Consider the following 15,043-nt stretch of genomic DNA (forward strand, 5'->3'; position numbering starts at 1 on the left):
TGGATTAGCGGAAATGCAACGCTGGGATAAATTTTTTTTTCTCTTATGACGATCGTGTCCGGACAAGGTGAAGATGACACGTCGACATCGATCTCGGTGGTCATTGTCTAATTGTTGCATCCGAGTTCATCTAGCCATCCGAGTTCATCCAGAGCTCGTCTTAATCGTATCAAAACATTTAATTGTGTGTGCGTGTGTCTACAATCTTCTGGGACGTGATGGATCAACTTTTCAGGTAATTTTTTAGAAAATCCTTTCTCTTTGTAACGTAGCGGCCATTATGCCCCGACCATTTTCCCGCCAATAAAAAAAACAAAGAGAAACCAGGCTATCCCCTTCAATCCCTTCGTCACGTTTATCTCTGGTCACAATGTAAATTCGATTTTTATCTCTTGTCGTTTACAAACGATTTTGTCAAAGTAAACGGTCTGGCTCCATGTTAAAATAGAGGCCATTTTTACCTATTACTATCTAGTAATCTGTGACATTTGAAAGAACATATTTCGACATTTCTGTAGAAAAAAAAAAGATCATGCTTTCTTTTCTTGTTCGAGAGTCATATTATTGAACAATAAGCTTTTGCAGACACACACAATGCCCTGTTTTTCTCCCCCCCCCCCATCTTGTGTGTCCAAGTGTGTGTGTCAGATGATGGCGGTCGATAGCGTCTAAGTGTTTTTTTCCTTTATCTCTAGCAGCCCCCTTTTGTGAGCATTCCGAAAAAAGGTTGTAAAGCAAATCATAGTTTTCTTGCACATTATGTAAAAGATAGAGAGAGAGCACAAACGATTTGTGTACAGTCAAGCACATGGGTGATTATGGAGGATCTAAGCACTTTTGTTTGTTACACGCCGGTTCAGCTGAGTGTGGCTTGATTTTCTGCCCAAGATTAACACTTTTTTTTTTGTTGGAACACTCTGCCTTGTCAAGACGTATGTTAACTCAAGAGTAGAGGGGGGTAGTGTCTAGCAGAAGCTCTTGTGTTCATTGTTATCTATTTTCACTAATACCGAAAAAGCCTCGTGTGTAATGTGCCAGCGTGTGCACATCTTCATTGATCCTCTGAAAGTGTCAAAAAGATCTTTCTTTTTGCTCTAAAACTTGACCCACTTGATGCCCTGATTTTTCTTTCTCTTCTTTAGCCTTTGTCATACAATACGCGGCTAATGAATCGTGTTGGAACCCACCAGCCATTATTCATATCGATCTGCTTCACGTATGGGGTTTTTAGCTTTCTTTTTTTTCTATTCTCGTGCATTGAATCTGAACAGCTGTGGTGACCCAAGAAAAAGGCGACATATTGAAAATAGGGAGGACAAAAAAAAGTCTGTAGAAAAAATGGGGTGATACAGTGGTAGAATCAATAACCACATTTGATAGGGGAATTGTGGTATAAGGGGGGTAAGCTATTTCTCCCCCCCCCCCACCACTACCAAACCACATATATATATAAAAAAAAGGAAGAAATGATTGAATCATATTCTGTATCTATGTAGATTTCTATTCTGCATCTCCCCCGTCTGGTCACCATCGTATAGTTTTGTTGTTTATTACATTAGCATGAATCGGTCCCTTATTTTCCAAATGAATCAGAGGTAATTCGACTTTGTGTCTGTGCTGTTTTATAGTAGACTTTCCCCTCTGAAAAAAAAAAAAAGAAGAGTCGGATGTGTTGGCGGAGGATGAAGAAAAAAAAGGGGGGGGAGAGAATCCGTCCCCGTCGACCAATTTGGTGCGGTCAAATTGAATCGGATGAGAGATGACATGAGGATTAGAGCTCTAGCGGCAGCCTGGTGATAATAGCCGCAATCCCATCGGAGATGGAGAGTTCCCTTTTTCTTCCACTGGATTTTTTTTTTTTTTCATTAGAGGACAGTGCGACGCAATAGCGGCCACCAGAACGGTCTTTTTTTTTTTCAATCGGGAAAACCTTGTCTCATTGGCTCTGTCGGGTCACTATCCAAAGGTCATCCAAGACATTCAGCAGTGGGGGCTAGGGGAAGTCGAAATCTTTTTCTTTTCCCCTTTCAATATGAAAGAGAGAAAAAAAAGAGATCCAGGCCGGACAGAGGCGGAGCAGAGCAATCAGTTCCTGTGTAGCAAAGAAAGAAAAAAAGGGGGGAATTGGCTTTGATCCAGTCGTTCTCTACACATCCTCGAGTTCGACATAGAATCCATCGAATATGTCCTCTCTATTCCGTTCTTCCATCTTTTCTAATATGCTGCCCCCTGTTTAGTCTTTAGGGTTACAATCTTTTCTCTTAAAAAAAAAAAAGAGGAAAAGGCGAAGAGATTATATGCCAAGTTGACGATGATGAAACAGCAGCCATCTTTGTTTTCAATTCCCCTCCACCGCTCGTCGCCGTTCATTTTCGAATTTGGGTGTTCGACGCTATTCAAAATGTTGCCTACTGACGGAGCGGCTCACATGTTCGCATTTTGGAGGAGATCAAGAGACACGGATAATGAAGCTGTCGCATCATTGAGCATGCAACCGAACATCTTTTGAAAAGCGGGAGTAGTTAGTAGTAGTAGTAGGAGGAGGAGGGCCAGTAAAAGGAAGAATAGAGAGGAATGATGATGAATCCTTCCTGCGCCCCGCCTTTTTGTTGCCTCTTCCTTTTTTTTTGGTTAAATGTGCGGGCAATCTTTGTGCGACATTGAACGCAACGAAATCCGATGATGCCGACTTTCTATTTACTTGATTGTGTGCTGCCTCTCTGAGTGTGCGACGTCACGTGATTATCTAAACGCTTCTGACTTGACACATTTTTTTTCTCTTTTTGTTCTTGTACGGCTGCTCCGTTTTTGTGTGTGTGCCGTTTTGGCAAAGCTGCTAAGAGGTCACGTATTTTTATTTAATTTTTTGTTTGAAAGAAGAAGAAAAAAAAGAATTGTCTTGCCGAACGCGTGTCTCTGATACATGACGTCAAAATGGAGTCAAATCCTCGGAAAGTTGAGAATGGGTGTGTAGGGGCTCTGTATAAAGTTGAGAAGACCGGAAATTCTCCTTTTTGTCGTTTGTGTTTTGTTCGCCGTATGAGCGGGGTTTCAAAATCCCCGAGTTCAGCCAGTTCAGCGTTTTTGACATGAAACGCCAAAGAAAAACAAAAGGAACATCAAACTCTTTTTTCTTTTTTTTTTTGCGGAAGCTTAAAAAAAACAAAAAAAACTCGATCCGGTCAATATCTAACTCCGCCTCTTATCTTTGACCACGTGATTTAGAAATTTTTTTTTAAGGGGGAGGGGATTTTTCGAATGAGCCCCCCCCCCCCCTTTTTTTATTTTAAACAAACAATTGCCTTAAAAATCGTTGCAAGATCGATCTGATTTTGTACTTTCTCACCGTTTTTGAATAGCCCTCAATTTGATTATTCTGGACCAAACGGTGTGCCTATAAATATCATCGCAGACAAGGCAACGGTCTTTTTTTTATATTATTATTATTATTATTTCAGAGGGGAATTGCGTAACGTAGCGCTTTAGTGCGCACATACCTGTGGGGCTGTTTGGTGTGAAATTCCCACGCCATTTCCCCTCTCAGCTGAAAAATGGGGAAACTGAGCAACGGTCAGTTTTTGATTCGCCCCCCCCCCCCTCTTCTTTCCTTTCTATTATTAATACAACACAGGTTCCTTGTTCTCTCCCTTCCCCACCCTTTCTCACCTTGTATTTTTTCAATCAATGCGTTTTCTTTTTAGATGTGTGTATACATTTTCTTTAACCATTTTGAACAACGTCAAACGATAAAACTCTTGACACTCGGGTTTTGTGTACTATACGATGGCCGGTGTTGCATTTTTATGTGTTTATAATTTTCGACGTTAAAAAAAAAAAGGATAATAATAATTCGATCCCTCCTTATGATACAGGCGTGAGATTTATATCGGATATAAATCGGGACGCCTATCTTAGTATATTATTACACGGAAATTGATGAAAAAGAATCGGGCATAATCGATATTACGTTCTTTTATAAATAGAAAATCTCTTTTTGGATTTCCTTCTTTTTTGGTGTGGGCTTTCCGTCTCATTTTTATGATGAGGGTTGATGTATGCAAATGAGATGGTCGCACACAAATTCTGTTTGAAAAAATAAAAATAAAAAAAATAAATAAGAATTAAAAGAAAACAAAAATTCTTTTTAGACGGCGGCGTTATGGGTGGGCCGTCGCAAACGCAACAAAAGGCCGGGGCTACATCTCATCATCATCATCATATCCCCTCTTTATCGAAGCGATATGTATAGGCGGCACAGCGTACACACACACACACACAAACACTTGCGCCCTACACACTCAGCATCTTCGGGCGAAAAATACTCAAATTTTTAATTCTTTTTTTTTCTTTTTCTTCTTGAAAGAAAGAAGATGGGAAAAAAAAAATGTGAATATTTGAGGATGGAAATTGATTTGGTTAAGGAATTTTTCGTCTGCGTGCTGAATCATGTGGCGTACATACTTTGCGTCGTCATCATCATCACGAAAAAGATAGGGTGTGGGTGAAAAAGAAGAAATTTACGGCCCAATCATGGGCGACACGTGCTCTTTGTTGTACGTCATCTCGTTCCTCTTTCTGTTTTTTTTTTCTTTTTTCTCCTTTCGTTATTTGTTGAATCATGACATCATTTTCTCTCTGCTTACAACAATCGCTCCAAACAACAACAACAACAACAAAATTCATTTTTATTCAAAGCCTTTCTTTAAAAAAAAATGAAATGTAATGAGCCGAGAGGTTAATGAATAAAAGGTTGTACCGTCACAACTCAACTCAATTCCTAAAAATGAATAATTTTGTAATTTTTTTTTTGAGGTAGGGGGGGGGGTAAAAGGTTAAATAGGGTCAGTCCATTTACACGACAATTTTTTAAACCTTAAAGTTATCACACACAAAACAAAAAGTGGTTTGTGAACGATTAGAAGCTTAGCGAATAAAGATGTCGATAAGAATCGATTACCATAATTATGTATCTTTTTTTTTTTTGCTGACGAAAGTTTCATTTTATTTATTTTTTAAAAATCAGAGTTGAATCGAAACTTTAATTATCATTTTTTCCCTTCTTTTCAGGTACTGCACGTTTTCAACAACGAAAGTGGGGGGAAGAAGGAAAACTAAAGAAAGAAAAGGATCCAGGTGTGAGGTGTCCCGAAGAGTTTGAACGACGGGCGGTCAAGACTGCAGTCCGGAGAAAAGGTAGGTGTTTTGATTATTTAAAAAAAAAAAGGAAATCGAGGGAAATTTTATTTCTTTTAAAGAAATCGAGAGGAAGGCAAACATTTCTTTTTAAAATCTGCCGTGTTTACCTGTAATGAACGCACGGTCCGTATTCCATCCGTACATATCTAAATATCTTTTTTTTTTTGTTTGAAAGCGTGATCAATAGGAACCCACAATTATTACGTTTAAGCCTTTAAATGTCCTAGAATTTATCCAAAGAAACAGTTTTTTTTTAATTCTTCAGTCGCGTGATTTGAAAAAGAAAAAAAAAAAAAATTTTAAACGACTAATTGTTGTCGTAACAACATTCCGAGAATGATGAATATTTCTCCCCATTCTCGCGACATTGATTTATGTACAATTGTCTCATATTTTTTTAAATAATTTTTTTCCTTTTTTTAAACGATTTGTCACTTGAACGCAAATTGACAGTCAGTTCTGGAGTGTATCCGCTGGATCAGATGCTGACCCGTGGGTCTCGCTGTTGTATTTATTTATTTTTCATTTTTTTTTTTTTCAAACTTGTACTACTACAAGTGTAGTATTTGCTTTTTGTGTATCACTATACAGTGGGGGTTTAGTGTTAGAGAAGAAGAAAAGAGTGGCAGTGTGTTAGTTGTAAAGAGCTTATTTTTATTTTATTTTATTTTTTTTTTTTTGGTGTGTGTATAAATGATGTTTACGGTTATTAATGATGGACTTGACATTTCGACCTTGGAAGGTAATATCTAAGGAAAGAAGGTGAGAGACATGGCGCACGAGTCACGCTGTGAGAGATGGACTATCTTCTTTTTTTTGGAGGCCTCTTTTTTTCTTATCTTTGCAAACCCCCCGCCATTTTGCCCCCACGACTTTACCTTTTTTCTTTTTTTTTTTCCTTTTTTTTTGGGAAGGAGAAGAAAAAGAAAAAAAAAAAGACAAACCCGAGTATCGATCGTTTACTTTCGTTCCACCAATCGATAGAAATTCCGAAAGAAGAAAATGCGCTTCGTCGCCGTCGTCTTTGTAAAAAAAAAAATGAGGTGAATTTTATTATAGTCATTTGTGTGTGTGTGTGTGTGTGTGTGTGTGTGTGTTTGTAACAGCTATAATGGGGAGCGAGGCATATAAGAAAGAGAAGAGAAGAGAAGCAAAAAAGAGAGTGCAGTGCAATGGCATGCTCTCCCCGTGATTTTTTGTTTTGTTTTTCCTTCGTACGGCCACATCCGCTCTATCCGATCGTGATGCGGTCAACGCCGGGTCACGCCAAAGTCGTGTTATCACCCGGAGAAGAAGCAATTTCCTTTTTTTTTTTCTTTTTCTTATTTATTTATTTTTTTCGTTTCCTTTCATAAAGAAAATGGGGGGGGGGGGAATACATTTTGAGTCAATTGCCATCCGAGTTGAAATCTAATATAGGCCTGTTGATTGATGACGCCCGCAAAAAAAAAGGGGGGGCGTGGCTATTGCTGTGTGTTTATGTTCTTGATGATTTTTCGAATTTACATATTGAAACCAATTTTTGGTTGTTGTTGTTGTTGTGTGTTGCGGTGGCGCTAGGAGAGGGACCTGTTTTTTTTTTTAATTATTCCACGGCCTAATTATTTTATTGATACAATTTACAAATTGTCGACGGCAGATTGCGGAGGGGAGGGGGGGGAATGAGGGTGGCACTTTTGTTTGCGTTCCTAACAAGCTCGTTAAACTCAGTTCTTTTAAGTGTTTACATATTTAATTGCGTAAAATGTTGGTGCGTAATGCGTAATTAAAAATGAATAAAAATAAAAAGGCGAGTAGACGAAAATTTCCTTTTTTACAAACCAAAAAATAAAGAGGGAAAGTTTGGGGGGGGGGGTAGATGGCGGACGTCGTGATCGAGTGGCGGTTACGTCGTCGAACGTCCTCTGAGCTCTCACACAAATGAACTGCTGCTGGGGGGGTAAGCTAAAGATGTACATGTAAAGGCCGGAAACTATTCTATGCGCAACGATAGAAAAGAGAGAACCTTTCCCTCTTTCTCTACGACGCTTTTTTTTTATTTTATTATTATTATTACACACATCGGGGGAAAAAAAAAATTGGGTCCGTCGCTACTCTTTTTTTTTTTTGTTGTGACTATGTGTTGTTGTTGTTGTTGTTCACTATATGGAATCGCGCTACCCTTCACTACCCTCTTGTCGATGTATATACAACACATTCTATTCAATCTACTACCGCAAACCGAGTGAATGAGTGCGGATATTGTTATTCTGTTGGGGGGTACAAGGGCGGCCTCAAAAGAACGAAACCAATCTCATGTTTATATTCATCAAATCGGAAAAGAAGAAGAAGAAGAAGAAAAAGTAAAAGGCTATTTGAAGTTACTTTGGATGGGCTATTTCATTCATGCACTTTGATTTTATTTTCAATGGACGACAACGCTAGAATGTAACCCAATCTTTACCCAACAAAAAAAAAAGGTCCACTATGATTTTTACTCTGTTGCTAATATGATACTCGTCTCATTCAAATGGCTACTTCTGCCCCCCCCCCTTTTTTTTTATTTTTTTTTTTCAATATGAAATTTTAAAAAAGGTAGGGGAGGGGGATATGTCTTGTGATATTTGCATGCAATGGTTACGTCATTGTGTCGTGTGTGTGTGTCGGGTCCATGATTGAGGTTCTTTGTTGATCAAGTTGTTACATCTTTGAATAGAGGCGTCGTCCCCGGAAAAAAAGAAATGAATGAAAAAAAAGAAGAAAAACAAAATTGAGTTGATTTTAAATATTTGACGAGTTCAGTCCAGTTGTTTGCATTATTTTGAAATGTACAGTTCAAACTGATCTATATTCGGTTGTTGGGTGCGTGTGGGGAGCTATACAGACGCACGAATGTGATTTGACAACTTCCATCAGCGTATGTAAATTTTTGATAAAGTAAGGCGGTTCGGGAGAAAGGGCGTGGGGGGGGGTCACCATTTCGGCAACATCAAATTACTTCTTGGAATATCTAAAAAAAAATATATATATGTATGTATAAAATTTTGAACGTAACAGATCGATAGTCCGCTGGGGGGGTAATGTGTACACACACTTTGAGAATTTGCCTGTGATTTTTTTTATTATATACGTAACGCATGAACGCTAATTTATCTATAATAACACACGGTCATACGGAAATGTTGGTATTTACTTAATAAAAAAAAAAAAGAAAAGAGTGGGGTAGGGGGAGGAGGTGTTGGTTATAATGGCAGTTGGGGACAATATTTAGCTCTTGATATCTAATTAGTTTTTTCTGAATCTCCCCTGTTGCGACGCCTAACGGCTCGTTCATTACGTCCCGTGCGTATCTAATTCGAATGTTCCCATTTTATTTTTTATTTTTTATTTTTGTGTTGTGGTCGTTTTCAGATTTATTTGATTTTTCGTGTAATAAGGAAAATTCTTGTCGGGTCCAGTCATCCTGACATCCAAATCGAATTTTTCTTGTACTAATAAAAAAGGCACAAATAGTGTGGCGCGGATGGGGTTTTTTTTTTCATTTGATACGGTTAATCGATGAGGTCCATTTTTATTTTTGGAAAGGGGAAAAAAAAATTACCATCGGGGTGTCAACCAAAGAAGAAAAAAAAAAGAGCGTGTCAAATAGTTTGCGGTAAATAACAAAAAAAAAAAAAAATGGACGCTAATAAACCGGCGGATGCTGCGTGCGCCGGTTTTTTTTCTTCTCTTTTGTGTGGGCCGACCATTTTGAATCTGATCTTGTTTATCTTCATTTTTTTTTTTTTGAAGAGGAGGGGGATGGACGTTGATTCTACACAGACACACACAGCTGATTGTAGCATCACAAACCTCCCCCCCGTCTTCCTCAAGTCGCACACCTCGATTGATTTACGACTTAAGCTCCACCCACACGCGGGACTTCTTCTCATATTGTCCTCGCCTATTTTTTTTTTTATTATTTGTTCTATCGTTGATGTATAAAAAAAAAAAAGGGAAGCTCTCAAAAGAAAAGAAAAAAAAACAACTGATGGTGTTTATAGTGTTGCACAGCTGCAACCGATGGCTATCTGACCAACCCTCCCCCCGTCTTTGCTGTGTGTGAATCCCGTGACCCATCACATGATTTTCATTTTTTTTCTTTCTTTTCTTGTTTAGCTGTTTTTATTTGTATTATTTTTTTTTTTTGCGGTGACGACGTATTATCTTTAATGTGTTTGGCGATACACATTTAATGGGCGGCACACCACAGAAGAGATGGAGCTGCGCTATACCAAGTCTGATTTATCAACGTTTTATCGAGACTGTACTAGATACGAGGCCTTATTTACTGCCTTAAACAACATCGCCCTCCCCCCTACCCAAAAAACCAAAAAAATTACGTTAAGGATGATGTCGAGGATCGTTGATATCTATTCGATAGGGGTCGGTGTAGGCCTAAAAATCATTGGAAAAATTGTGCATCTTGTTTGTTTGTTTTTTTGTTTTTTTATGTCTTTGGTTGTGGTGTTTTTAATGTCGAAATAGGGCCTGTTGATCGATTTTTCCATTTTGATTTTCGATTGGATGTTTGCCACTATTTAAATTTGCCTATGATTATTTTTGTTTTTGATTTTTTTTTTTTTCAGCCTTTGGGGTCTTGAATAAGTGGGAAACGGGATCGCTCTTTAAAGGTAATCGATACCTTATCTGTTGGGAATAAGCGAAGGAAAAACTATTTTCCAAGGGTTGTTCCAGCAAACTCCTTTGCGGTTCTTGGCGATTTGAAATGCCATTTTTTCTTTCCCACCGAAAAGAAGAGCCCCCCCCTTTACACGAAAAAGGATTTCCCCCCACTGATTTTTTTTTTTTGCTTTCGAACTGAAAGGGGTGATGATTGTTTTGGAACTTTTTCAAAGATTTTCTTCTTTGCGGTTGTAGCATTTTCTCGATTTTTTTTTTTGTGGGAACACACGTGGCGGTTTTAAAGTTCCAGCAGCCAAAGGAACAACAGCAGCATCCATCAATCGGTGGTTATTCGAAACCCCGCATCCTCCTACACCCACCACTCCCTTTCCACCGATTCCCCCCCCTCCTCGCCAATCAACTTTCCTCGTTAAAATCTGTCCAAACATTTCCAATTTCTTTCTTTATTTCAAATCTTTTTCTCGTAACATTTCAACAAAAAAAAAACTTGAATTTAAAATGACCGTCTTAAATGACGTCATAGCTCTGCATCGATAACGACCAGTAAAGTGTTTGATGATTATAAAATTTTAAAAAGCAAAAAGTGGGTGGAAGAGGAATGGAGGAAAGAAATCTCCGGTTACGTGTCGGTTACGGTGGTCATGTTTTTGTTTCTGGTATTTTTTATTTTGTTTTACCGCCGCATTTCAAAAAAGTGGAATGGGGTGGGGGGGGGGGACAAATAAAAGAGAAGAGAGTGGTTTTGCCTGTTTTTGTCTGTGCGGACGACATCTCTTTTGCTGTGTGTCGGTTGACCCCCGTTCAACCTTTTCTTTTTTTTTTTGCTCCTTCGGGATCCGTCTCTACGCACATATGGTGCCCGCAAGCCGGGCTGTGTGACTCTTCCCTACACCTCCTCCCCCCGCTCACCCCCTCCGCCGAAAAGAAGAGGGAATCTGCGCGTGACCTTCTTGCACTCCAAACGTCAAAAACACACACACACACACGAGAGAATAGAGAGACTCTTGGAACAAAATGATTTTTTTCTTCTTCTTTCTCCGTGGGAAAATGGCGGACAGGTCAGTCTCTCTCTCTCTCTTGCTTTTTTTTTTGGGCCTCGTTAAAAACGATCATCCGTATCCGCTGGATACTCCTTAAATATATTGTACATTCGGGACTGTGTGGCCCGTCTGTAGGCCGTTTTAGTCATTTCCTCCCCCTGTGCCTATCTAACGAGTTCCACAGCTTCTCTTTCTTTCTTTTTTTCCCACCGTTAAATTGAAATGCTTTTATTATTTTTTAATTTTTACTTAACCAAAAAACAAAAGGGACGTGATCATTTTTTTTTGTGTTGGGTTGGGGGGGTTGGGGGAGAGTGGAAGAAAGAAAAACAGAGGAATGTATTCAGACACTATGCAGACAGTTTTGTATTATGCATGCTAATACATCATAGCACGCGTGATGTGTCACGTGAGCAAACGTCAACACGAGCCCGAAAGAAATGCGCGGTCACGTTACGTTTTTCTTCTTCTTACCAAGAAATTTGTCTTTCGGTGTATTTTGCTACACTCGACACATAGTGTATATAGACGTAGTCCCGCAAGTCGACGCCATTCATCTTTCAGAGGGTATGGCAGGGCCCTTCGGTTTCGCATTGGCGGTAAAAATTCAAAAATGTTCTTTCCACTTTTTCTATTTCTTGTTTCCCCTACCTAGAAATGGGCAACGGTTGCGGTCGACTGACTCTGTTGCTGCTGTTCTTGTGTATAAGTGTCGGCGTGATGTGACTCGAGAGAGACTATTCACAAAAACAAAACAAAACAGCAACCGAGAAGCGTGAAAACTACGAAAAAATGTCTGGTAGTGTCTAAAAAAAAAAAATGAAGAGAAAGATGATGCTGCTGTGATGGTTGATGAGCTCGAAGGTCACAGGTCAATGATGTAGAAGGAGAAGCGTGCTTCGGGTACTTCGTGTTTGTTGGAAATAGACCAACAATCACATCGGGAAAAGATGAAGAAAACAAAACAAAACAAGAAAACAAACTGTTTTTCCACGTAAATCAGAGTTAGAACGCGAGCTGGCGTATATATATATATATAAATATAACATGCAGAACAGCTGAGCCGAATTCGTGTCAACACGCGCCAACAGGTCAGAATGTTTCCGATTTTGACTTTTGACTTTTTTTTTTAAAGTTTATTTTTACGAAGTCGCAGACTTTGCCGCTGCATCGGTTTAAAGAAGACGGGGAAGAAAACAAAAGAAAAAACAAAAAAAAGTCCAATTTGAAATGTGAAATATGTTAATTTTCATTAGATGGAAAGTTTGATGCCATCCATCATTTGTTTCGTTTTCTTTTTGGTTGGCGTGCAGCTGGCGCTGCTGGACGCTGCATCCAATAAGCTGCCGTCTTTTGTTGTGTTCCTTGAGATGTTACTCGCTCTTGCGAGACAAGTGTCCGAATTGCCGCTGAGTTTCAAATTGTAGTGAATTGTAAAATAGCCGTGAAAAGAGATGAGATGAACTCTTGGCTTTTCGGTTTTGTTTTGTTTTTTTCCCCTCTCGTGTGTCTCGTCAGTACCGAAGTCGAAGGGCTTCCGGGATTACCATTTGCTACTTGACTATTTTGGTGCATACGCTCTGCCGTCAGACGTCCATTTTTTTTTTTTTACTGATGTCATCATAATCCATCACGCGCATATCTCCCAAATGTAATGACTGAATCAAGCCGGCCCGCTCTCTGTGCCAGCTAATGATGTGCTTATTCATGGCGCAAATCACAACTGAGAGAAGATGCTGGGCTCTATTGCCGATATCCTACCTCACCTCCCTCCCCCCACACACACACACACCCGTGTGTATCTCCGTAACATTTGTGCGTAACTCGAGGCGGACCGGGTTCAAAATAATCCGCTGTAGATTATGACTGTGCGATTTGATTGTACAGCGAGTATTAATGAAATCAGTGGAGTGTTCGGCGGATGAGAAGCGCCAAGAGACATCGTAATGAGCTCTAGCGTCTCTTCTAATGATATACAAGCCCACCATCGGCTCTGATTGGTTTATCTTTCCTGGTTGCGTTTATTAATTAAAATCTAATTAATTATTTCTTTATTTATTTTTTGAAGGGGTGTGGGGTATGTAATATCGAAACGGGACGCGAGAGGGAGTGAGAAATTGTCCAGGTGTCTGTGAAGTTGTTGAAAAGTCGGATGTTTCAGAGTGTAGTTTGATGAATGGAGTTTTATTTTTATTTTTATTTTTTTTTTTGGGGGGGGGTGATGTTTGTGTCAGATGATTGGTCATTTAAATTGACGAATGATCAACATGTTGTTTTTCTTGATAAATCGAAACGTCCATCTGTTCTGATGTGTTATGGCGTTGAAAGAAGAAGAAGAAGGAAAAAAAAAATCAAATTTGATCCGATCTATTGACTTGATTCGATGGGCGGTGTTGGATGTCCACACTACGTTGACGTTCGCTACATTGGGCATGCATCGAACTGTTGAAGCGCATGCAATCCGTGATCTCCCTCCCTCCCCCCCCCCCATCTCTTCTCAGAATAACACAATTTTTCGATCCTACCCAGATATCATTCGATTCTTATTGACATTCAAGTTGAAACACAGGCCTTAGATATAGGCTCAATCGTCTTGTTTTTTCTATGCAAATCGATTTTTTATTTTTTACTTCAAAAAAAAAATCGTATTATTTTATGCATCGTATTTATGGAACTGTCCATCAATTCTGCAGCGTTCGATCTGCATAACACACATATCAAGTCCAACTCCCCACTTCGCTCTTCCTTTTTCTTTCTTTTTTTCAAATTCAATGTTTGAAAGCAGTCCAAAACTCTCCGATAGAATACGAGGTAATAAATCGCTCCTGGATTTTTTTTTTCCGCCATCGTTCACGATGGGGGCCAAGCCCAGGCAACAGAGTTTTTTAAAAAAAAGGGGGAGGGTTAGCTTTTTTTTCTTTCTGTTTTATGGACACTTGAATTTGTTTTGTTGAAAATATATGTTAATAGTTAGATCGAGTATATACACTGAAGGGGTCGCCATATAACAACGTGTACGTACAGTAGCACACACACACACAACCTATTGAAGGAGAAATTTTATATATTGAGGGTCATCGCTACTGTTGACCGATTTTTTTTTCTTTCTTGTCGCTCCATTTGTTACCATAATCCGCACATTTCAGTGCGGATGAGGTTCCGTCACGCTCTCCCCAGTTTTATGTAAATATTATTATTATTATTATTATTTTTTTTTTTTATATTTTTCTTCTTTTTCAAGGATGAAAAAAAAAAGAAGAAGAAAGAAATGAATTACGATCGTTTGAAATCTTTTTTAACAATAACGACCCATGAACGAAATCGATAGTCGAAAATCGATAACTCCTGGACACGTAGGTCCTTTTCAGACGGGGGGGCACGCTTCTACTCTGGAATGTAATAAGAATTTTATTTATTTTAATTTGGTTAAATAACATTCATTCATTTTCAAACAAATTCCATTTTGCCGCTGTTTTCTTTTTCTTTTTTTTTCTTTTTTTCCTAATAAAGAGGCTGTGTCAGTCAAAAATAAGGGAAAAAAAAAAAAAAAGTCAATTCGATTATGGAAAGGTGGGTCCTGCTTCTACCTTTCCTCCTCCTCTTTCTCTCTCTCTCTGTCTCTCGCTATGGGGTCGAAACAAATATTCTCTTTGTTGCGCTTCAGGTACACAGTCGAACCGCCGGTCAATGATTACACGTCTACTCGAATTGTACAGAGAAAGTTGTTTGTCTGATAGCACTTGCAATCACGTTACTATAGTACTACTACTCGGCTTGTATTGCTGTTTATGCATTTCTTTCTTTTTCTTTTTTCTTTTTTTTTCGGTTAAAACGCTCAAATAGGAATGAGATCTGACGCTTTGAGTGATACGTTAACAATTTATCATTGTAGGATTTGTTGTTGGCCGCCAGTTATGCACCCGTCCTCTTGCTTCTCCTTTTTTCTTTCTTTCTAACATCTATAACGTCAAAAGTAACAAATTGCCATTGAGATGGATAGACAGGCAAAAGAAAGAAAAACGATAGAAATGTTAATTTAAAAAGCTTCAAAATTTAGATAACTTGAAAAACTTAAATTATTATTATTATTATTTTTTAAAAGTCCTTTTGAATGTGAAGATGTTTGATTTATTGGCCGTTTA

Source organism: Daphnia magna, linkage group LG7, assembly GCF_020631705.1.
Source record: "Daphnia magna isolate NIES linkage group LG7, ASM2063170v1.1, whole genome shotgun sequence".
In the NCBI taxonomy this organism is placed as follows: Eukaryota; Metazoa; Arthropoda; class Branchiopoda; order Diplostraca; family Daphniidae; genus Daphnia; species Daphnia magna.